Below are 9924 nucleotides of genomic sequence, written 5' to 3'. Positions count from 1 at the left end.
ACTTCAGAAATGTGAGGTATGCATTGTACCCTTGTCAAGAAGAGGATTAAGAGGTGAGAGAAAGGAGAGTAAAAGAGAGAGAAAAGAGGAGAGAGAATCAATGATGAGAGGAGAGAGACATACTAGAAACATAGGAAAGAAGAGAGAGAAGCCATAGAAGGTTTACAAGGAGGCGAGATGAGAGACAATAATTGTATTATTGTCAAAAGGTATCAAAATTTACATGTCTTACACCTTTTGTACAAGTTTTATACCTATGTCAGTGTGATAAGATATTATCAATAATTTCTCACTAAAGCATATGTCTTCCCAATTTCTTACAATCCATCCCCTTCCCAAAGGTTTTTGCCCACAAAAACAAACTTACAATGGGTGAGAAGTATGGATGAAATAGAGTATTACTCTAATTTCAGCCATACAAATTATGAAAAATGAATGAAGAAATTGAGATTTATAGACTGAAATGAAGCTATTAAGAAAAGCCTCTACCATATACATAATCCAAATGTCTTTAAAAGGAAATTGGAGCCTTTGAATCTTCAAGAAACAAGCTCTACAATGAATAGATAGCTGGCTATAAGAATAGGTTTTGCTGAACAAAATGTGACATAACTTTTGATAGAAGTATCTAAATGAAGTGTGCCACATGTCAAGACACAATTATTGAAGAGTACTTTGACTCTATGTAGTTGGCATATGAAAATAAAAAAATTCTAAAATAGACTCTTGTTTATGCCCTATTTACACCATAACTAGCTCCACTGCTAACCATATCTCAGCCAACCACTAATGTATCTCGTAATTAGAGAAACTCATCTAATATAGAGTCTGATCTCCACAAAGATTCCTCAAGTGGCAAACCTCTCCATTTGATTAAATAATCAGTGATGATAGAACAAGAGTGAAGCTTCTTCTCATACTAGCCTATGATCTTCTCACATGGATATACTAAATAAGAACATATTAATCCATAGGAGGTACCTCATCAACTCTTTTCACTTGAGTACCATAAAAGGATTTCAGTTAGCTGAAATGGAACACATAATGAATCTTAGTAGAAGAGGATAGTTCCAGTCTATATGCCAAGTCTCTTATGCACTTCAGGATCCTTTAGGGTTTATAAAATCTATGAGCAAGTTTATTATAGAATCCATCCTTCAAAGTAGAGCAAAGAGACTTGGGTACTTTCAGCAAAACTAAATCTCCTTCCTAGAACTCTAAAAGTTGCCGCTTCTCATCATAGCACATACCTTCGTTTGATCTTAGGCCTTTCTAAGATTTATCTTACATTGCTAAAGAAGGGTATATATTCTTTTCAATTCTTCTTTCCCATGAGGATTGATCTTTTCGCAAAAAATGACTATGGGTAAGGGTACCTTATAACCATACATAGCCTCAAAGGGTGAAGCTCCACTACTAGCATGAGTGGAGTTATTATAAGCAAATAATCTAAATGCAACCATGAATCCCACACATGCTACATATCATGATAGAAATGGCAAAGGTAAGTCTCTAACCACTTATTTACCCTTTTCGTTTGGCCATCATTCTATGGATAATAGGTTATAGAAGGAGCCAACTTAGTACCATGGAGCTGAATACCACTTGCCAAAAGTTACTTGTGAACTTAGTATCTCTATCATGCACAATCACTTGCAGTAATATATGTAATCTAAAGATTAGCTTCATGAATTGACTAGCCACTTGTGAAGTAGTAAATCATATCTGGAGCCCCGAGAAGAACACCAAGGAAAAGGGAATTCTCTTGCAAGAAAATCTATCTTGTAACATCAACAAGCTTGTTTTTCATATTTCATATGATCACAATGAAGAAAAGAACACCAAGCACAACAAATCTTCATGCAGCATCATGTAAATCTCCCACGGTTTTTAATAGAATCAACCATATTCTTCAACATCTTCATAAAATCCATCAATAGAACAAATAAAGCAAAGAAGTACACCATCTTTGAATGGAAATACATCACATAGTATTCATCTTCAATATCTTCATAGTCTTCTCTCTCAATCTCTCATATGCAATCACTCTGTTTCAATAGAATTGGCTATCTCTGACTCTCTCTCACACACTCCATCAATAATACATCATATCCTCACTACAATCTCTCAAAAATTACTCTCAATAATCACTCTTAGGTCGTGGATACCCCTCCCAAGAGGTATGTTTGATATGAAGGGTCACCAGAGCCACTACAGTGTCTCTTCACAGCTCACTACTGTCACTTCACTCTAGTCTTCTCTTGAGTCTTCAGCAGCTACTTCTTCCACTTCCTTCAGCTCTTTTGCACTTGTATTCACCTCTTTCCAAGGCTAGAAAACTTTCCCCAAAGTCACACATACATTCCACAGAACACTTACAGAAGCATACAGAACAGTCTACAGAACAGCTACAGTACAGAATAGAACAGAAACAGAACAGAAGCAGAAGCTCTACAGAAGACCTACAGAAGGTTACAGAAGGTCATCAAAACCTCATAACTCACTCTCAAACCATTCAAAAACTCTCACAAACCATTCACTAAACTTTCACAATATCTCATTCTTCATCAATCAATACTCCATCCCTCCTTACAGAAGACAATCAGAACAAAACAGACCAAAACAGAACAAAACAGAAGGTATACAGAACCAATCAGAACCTATCAGAACATCACAAAACCATCAACAAACATCATGATCTTCCAAAACACAATCAATATCATCCAAAACACTCTCAATCCACTTCCAAATCAATCAATCATCCCATAAAATCAACCATTCAGCTCCCAAAAACAACAAAAATCAGCCAAAAAACAAGTCATTTCAACACTCAACAATATCTCAGTATAGTAGGAATAAAATGGGCTACCTTGATGAGTCTATCTACTACTATATAGATACTATTCCATTCCTTTTTGGTAGTAGGTATGCCAGTAATGAAATCCATGGTAATATAAATCCATTTGCCTTCAGGGATAGGTAATGGCTACAATAAACCACCTGGCTTATGGGTGCTATCCTTGTTCTAGTGAAAGACAAGGGATACATTTCATGACATAATCCTTTACATCTCTCCATATTCATTCCCAATTGTCGTCCCTCTCATGAGCACACTGCCAAGACCCGCAGACCCTTATTACTTCAAGCATTTCAAATCGAAAGTTATGGCTACCTCTCACATAGATGTGCACACTCTCCTACACACGTGTAGTGAACTTACCTTTAAATCTGATCGAGTTGCCTTATCCCATGAACCTGCCAGTAGCTCCACGATCCAAGATGCGCTTTCAAGCAAGTTCCATCTCCTCCAAGCTTCAAGCTCCATAACCATACACAAGAAAGGAGAAGAGAAGAAGGAGAAGATGAAGAGAGGAGAAGAAGAGCTTCTCCACAGTCCCTCACTCTCCCACACACACACTCTTCCTCTCTCACACACACTCTCTCATACACAAGAATGAAGCAAGAGCAAGAAGCAAGAAGAGAGCAAGTTTGGCCACACACCAAGAATGAGCTTCTTCATTCACTTTTTGACTTTTATACATGCCCTATCTCCTCCTTGGACAGCCATCCCCTTTTTGGTAAATCATGTGTCCTTTCCTTCTCTCTTTTCCTCCTCCTTTCCTATTAGTTTGGCCGTAACCCGTGTCTCTTATTCTTTACAACTTGCACGGAAAAGAGCCCAGTGCTCTTTTACAAAATAAATTACAATGCGTGTGGCCCTCTTTCTACAAAAATATTAAGTGTGTGCTTATTCTTGTGCGCCTTCCTCTTACATTTAGATATTTTTTATATGTGATTTGTGCCTTTAAATTTTCCTTAGTGGACCTTTGTTCAGCATCTTCCTCTTGCCTTGGGACTATCTTTTGCTTCCAATTTTCCAATTTTTTTGTCTTGGTCTTCTAAGGGTTTAAGACTAATGAAAGCTTTTGCTAATCTTATCATAGGCCTTAAACACTCCAAAATGTCTAGCTCATGACATTATCCTTTACATCTCTCCATAATCCTTTCTAGTGAAAGATTTTGCTAATCTTATCATAGGCCTTGAACACTCCAAAATGTCCAAGTAAAGGCAAAGAATGCAACTCTTTTTAAAATTTCAACCCAAAAGAGAAAGTAGTGGGAATAACAATCTTGCCACCATTAAGCCAAATTAGGCCATTTTTAAGTTGATAATGTGAGTTTTTCTCCATAAGATCTTACTTCAATTTCTAAAATACATGACCGAGCTCATCATCCAAAAGGTAGGCCTCATGTAGCTCCTCAATCCAATCACTATGTAGCTCAATCATAGTTTAAACCTTACATTCCCACATTTTGAAAAGAGAATTTGTTATCGCATTCTCCTTACCCCTTGTATGAGTGATGCCAAGATTATAATTTGCAAGGTAGATACCCACATATGCTACTTAGGAGTGAGATTTGGCTGAGTAAATAAGTATTTTAGGACCCTACAATCACTCTAAGCTCTAAATTGGATACCATATAGATAATGGTGCCACTTCTTTATCATATGATGAATAGCCAATATCTCTTGGTCATAGATATTTATAGACATCTCCTTATATGTAAGCGTATGACTCTAAAAGTAAATAACTCTATGCTCTTGTAGCAATACAACCAAACTATGCCATAGCCACTAGCATCACAGTGTATGTTAAACTCATTAGAGAAATCTAGAAATACCAAAATTAGAGTAGAAGTAAGAAGTTCCTTTAACTAGTTGAAGTTGGAATCTGCAAAAGTGTATCCCAAAAGAAGACTTCGCTCTTTAACTTGTCAATCAAAGGAGCTACTAAAATCATATATAATGCTTAATAAACCTGCGATAGAATGACGATAGACCAAGAAATCTTCAAAGTGAAGTAGTGGTGGTAGGTGTTGGCTAATCTCTGATATACTACACCTTCTTTTAGGATCAACTTGTATCCCTTTCTCACTAACAATATGGCCTAACTACTCCATCTCTATCTACATAAAAGAACACTTCTTCTGCTTAGCAAAGAGTTTATGATCCCTCAATACATCAAAAACCTTCCTTATATGTAACAGATGATCCTATAGTAACTTCTTGTAAATCAATATGTCATCAAATAAAATAAGGATAAACTAAAAGAGAAAAGGGTATAAGTTCTTATTCTCAGGCTCTGAAGGTAGTTGGAGCATTGGTTAGCCCAAATGGCATCACCAAGAAATTATATAACCCACAATTAGTCCTAAAGGTTGTTTTGGCTTCATCACCCTCTTGCATATGGATTTGATGATATCGTGATCTCAAGTCAATTTTGGTAAAGAACATACCCCCTTAAGGTCATTAAGAAAATCATGTACTTTGGGAATCATATATGTATTCTTCACTATAGTCTTGTTTAAATCCTTGTAATCAATACACATCCTGAAGGATCCATCTTTCTTCTTCAGTCGCGCAATACCAAAGAAGCATACCATGAAGAGCTAGACTCAATAAACCCCATCTCTAGAAGCTCCTTGATTTACTTGACCACTTCTTCCTGCTCACATTTAGACATCTGTAAAGTGGCTTATAATGTGGCTCCCAATCTATAAGGTGATCCATTGCTCTCTTGGGAGGTAGTAAAGTAGGCGCTTCAAACAAATCCATGTACTCCTCAAGTAGAGATTTCAAAGCTTGATGCTCAACTGAGTTCTAGGAATGATCTTCAATCTCTTTATTTAGGTGTAAAATAAAAATATGAGAGCATCTCTTATATCCTTGAGTTGCTTTATGGCGACAAATTGAAAACTAGATCTACTAGGGATTCCTTGTAGATGGATAATCTACCCATCAATGGCAAACTCCATGTACAACTATGAGAAATCCATAGTAATATTTTGTAGGGTCTGTTAGAAGTGGTTATATCACAAGTTGACGGGTGCCCATGGCCTATTTGATAATTGGATAGCCTATTTTGTGATAGGACAATTTCTTTATTTTTGTCTATAAAAGGAGGGAGTGTAGCATGGTCCATTATCCATCCCTTCATGTACTTGTAGATTCTTAGCGTGGAGAGAGAGAGCTTGTGGAGTGTGTGAGCTTATGCTCAACCATTGTACCCTTGTCATTGTGGATTCCTATTCCCAGTTAGATATTCCATATTATCTCTTTCATCAATCTTGTGTATTTTATTATTCTATTGCATGTTTTGCTCTTCTAACATGGCATAAGATGTTTAGGTTGCATGAAGGAGGTTTGTTGATCGAGGCATACACTATTTTTTTTGTGGTGATTGGTTCCTTGTCCATTGCCCTAAGTTGACATGTTGCTCACGCAATTTTACAATTTGTTGCATTTTTTGTAACAGATGGCTATTATCTACTACTATTTGTTTATGTCAACTTTTACATGTGTTTATGGGTGATTCTCCTCTTGCATTTTGACATTTTCATATTGCTACATACACTTATTGTCTTTGTTTGATTGTTAGGTGTGTATTATCATTTACCTAGTCAAGATAACATTGCACTAACTTGATCTTATTTTGACTTGGTCGTATATTGACATTGACTTTACTTTTTGCATTGTTGATGATATTGTTATGCAGTTAGGTGGCAGTATCAGAGTGTTTGGGGTCAAAAGTCTACCATAGGGGTAAGAGACAATAGGGTAAAGGGAGATTCAAGGAGAGTAATTGATGAAACAGTAGGGGTTTGAAGAAATATAAGATGTAGAAGAATACTCATAGAGGTGAAGCCTATCAATTTATTTCTACATCCTAAGAAGATAAATCCCTTGTAAACCGAAAACATGCATCAAACAATAACTTTTTCTCTGCTGCCTAGACCGCCAATCTGATGCTTCCATTGGCTCTGAAAGGGGCGTAAAATACCAGGACACTTGATCAGAATTGTCCCAAATCACTCCTACTTCTTCTCCTAATTAGGATTGCTATTTGCTCCCTGTAAACTGCAATCACGCATTGCACGATTTTGCCAATCCTTCTTTTTGCATAAAAGGTAGTGATATCCTGGCTTTCCAATGCAAGATGGAAACGATCATATCCTGAATATAAATTACCCATAGAGTAAATTTCCTTACCTACAAATGCTTTTGCAAATTCATCCACTATCGGGCCTCATACAACATTCCTTATGGTGACTTTATTAACTGGCTGTAAATCTTGTATAAATAAACCTCAAAGCACTATTCTTCTTTGGAACAATAAACCACTGATTCGAATATGGAGCTGAAAAAGGCTCCAAAATCCACATTCTGATCTTCTTGTTCAAATGCTCCAACAGCTTAGGAAAATATGCCCAAGGCATTGGAATAGGCTTTAATTTCCATGGCATATGAGGTACTGTAAAGATCACCATAGGTGCAACTATGGTCGAATCAACACATCCAATTTCATTTGGTTGAAACGCAAAGGCTTTCCCGTGCCTTATCAACATCTGTAAGAAACAAGCTCTTTCTGCAAGCAAAGTGAAGCTTGTATCACCAATTTTCATCTCTTGTAAAGTTTCACCTGTAAATTTGTATCCTACTCCATGTGGATCCCGTAAACTAGGCTATTGAGTCACTTTTTCAACCAACCTATCACTTTCAGGCACGGTAGAGGCAAAGCCATAGGCTTAACCTTCTTTGCAATTGTTTTATACTTTGTATCCACCCTTGCTTTAGCTCTGCTTTGCAGCCCATACTACAACCCATAATGTTCATGCTCAACAAACTCTTGAATGATTTCATACATCTCTAAAGTATCAACATAAATAACCTCTTTTTCTGCCATGTTTTCAGCATTAATTGCTACAGAAATTTGTATTAACATCAACCAGCCTTGAAATACCTTCATTTGCAGCCATTAAACCATATGTCTTCAACTCTTTTTCAACCCATCCTACATATTCGTTTTCAGCCCTGCACATGACTGAAATATTCTTAAAATTGCCAAGACTACATGCTGCCCATTCCTCCAATCCAGACACAAACATGCTACCATAGCCTCCACTTACAATAGTGCTCTCTAAAAACCTTTAAATTCCCGTGCATTAGGTGGCATGCGATTATCCCACAGCCTATCTCGATTGCCGGGATGGTTCACACAAACAGTGAGAAACTGTACACCTTTGTATTGCCTTTACTCCGAACCCGAGCATATAAAGAACCATCTTCCAAGGCTTTTGTTTCCAACCTTGATTTTGAAATATAGGGCTACCCCAAAATCACCAAATAACTACATGAATCCTGCACAAAAAAATGATATTCCTCCCTAACATCTCCAATAGCCACAGGTACATTCGGGCAAGCGGCATAAAGATCCCCTGATGAATTGTTTGATGTCTACATGCGCCATCTCGGATCTACATCAATAGGCCAACCTCCATTCTCATACAAGATGCATGCCATAACATTAATTTCAGAACCATGATCCAAGAGAGCTATGCAAGATGTCTCTCTTTCTCCCACTTTAACAATTGTCTCTGTTGTAGCACGAGCCCAATGCATTCGTGAATAATGACTGTTTGGAATAAAATGAGCATGTTCTTCTTCATGTACTTGTTGATGGACATCCCCATTATACATAGCCTTCTCTCTATGCTTACTACTGCCCATAACACCAATTTCAGCCACAAGCTTGTTGTCTACACTGCCATTTAACCCATATCTAACATCATCCTACTCTAAATCAATATTACATGCATCATCATATTCCCTCTAAAGTTGTTTCTCTATGTTTTTGTCAACCTGCATCAATTCTTGCAAAACTTCACCATTAAACTCTCTTTTTCATTTTAGCATATCAATGATTGCATCATGAAATTCACGCTTTGCGATTCCAAGAACTTCGTCAAGTGTGAATTCCACTCTATTTCCAAGTATGCGATATTCCATAACTTTTTCTAAGATTTGTGGCAGTCTCAAGATCCGATTGTAACCTATAACCTGGCTACTTGCCCCTTTTCTTCCCTTCTTGTTTCTTCTCTTGAGATGCATCATCCATAACATGCTCAAGTATGGTTTTTTCGAGCTCTTTTTGCTACTCAATTTTACTTCATGTTGTGCATTTAGATGGGCCTAAAGAGGAAGGACCAGCAATGTCCTCATCTCTTCTTCTCTTTTCTTCCACAAGAGCTTCTTGATTATGAACCTCATCCAAATAAGCACAGGCTGAAAATGAATCCACTGTTGCACTCCATCTTGTTCTCCCTTGTATATTCTGACTTGCATCAGTCAATTCAGACTTTGTTGTTTTACCTTTTTCCATGCAATCTAATGCATGCATCCAAACGCAAGATTTTGCTTCAGTCATGCCTCCTTTATAAGCTTCTTCAGTCCTTTCAATTCTCAACCCATATGTGGTTGCATCTATGGCAACAAATAATGTCCTTGCTACCATCTCTTCCAACCTCTTTTGCATGCCACCATTTCCAAAATTTGGCTCTATTGGAAGACCGGTTTCTGCTGCATGTATTTTGCCATCTTTCCAAAAGACTAACCTTTTCACTTTCGCTTCAGGATAGGCTGTACAATCTCACTTTTCATGCTGTAAACTATCACACCAAATGCATCTCCTCTTGTATCCTTCTTTGTATGGTCTTTGGGTTGTTGCCTAGCCCTTCTCTTCTATCGTAACATCCAACTTTTTGACCTTTGCATAGATTTCTGTCAAATTCAATCTCAAATCATGCATGCCTTTGATTAATTCATTTACAGCATCACCATTAAGAGTCAGACCAATAGGTATAGCTAGTTGTTGTGCCATAGCCACAAGTGCCTTGGCTGCAATTTTAGTCCCCCTTTTGAGCACTGGCAGTAGGTGTGGTGCCTATATCCCATCTTAATTTCAACCACTCTCATGCACTACCTTAGTTACATTAGTCCAATCTGATTTTAGCCCCGTTTCAAAAGAGGCATCTCATCAGCATCCAAATGTGCATACCGACTTTCAAATTCACAGAGCAAAGCTG

This window comes from Lygodium microphyllum, chromosome 26 (genome assembly GCF_053477565.2).
Source record: "Lygodium microphyllum isolate KBCC chromosome 26, Lygodium_microphyllum_v1.1.10, whole genome shotgun sequence".
NCBI lineage: Eukaryota > Viridiplantae > Streptophyta > Polypodiopsida > Schizaeales > Lygodiaceae > Lygodium > Lygodium microphyllum.
The sequence above is the reverse complement of the archived record's forward strand: the minus strand, read 5'-3'. Positions refer to the sequence as shown.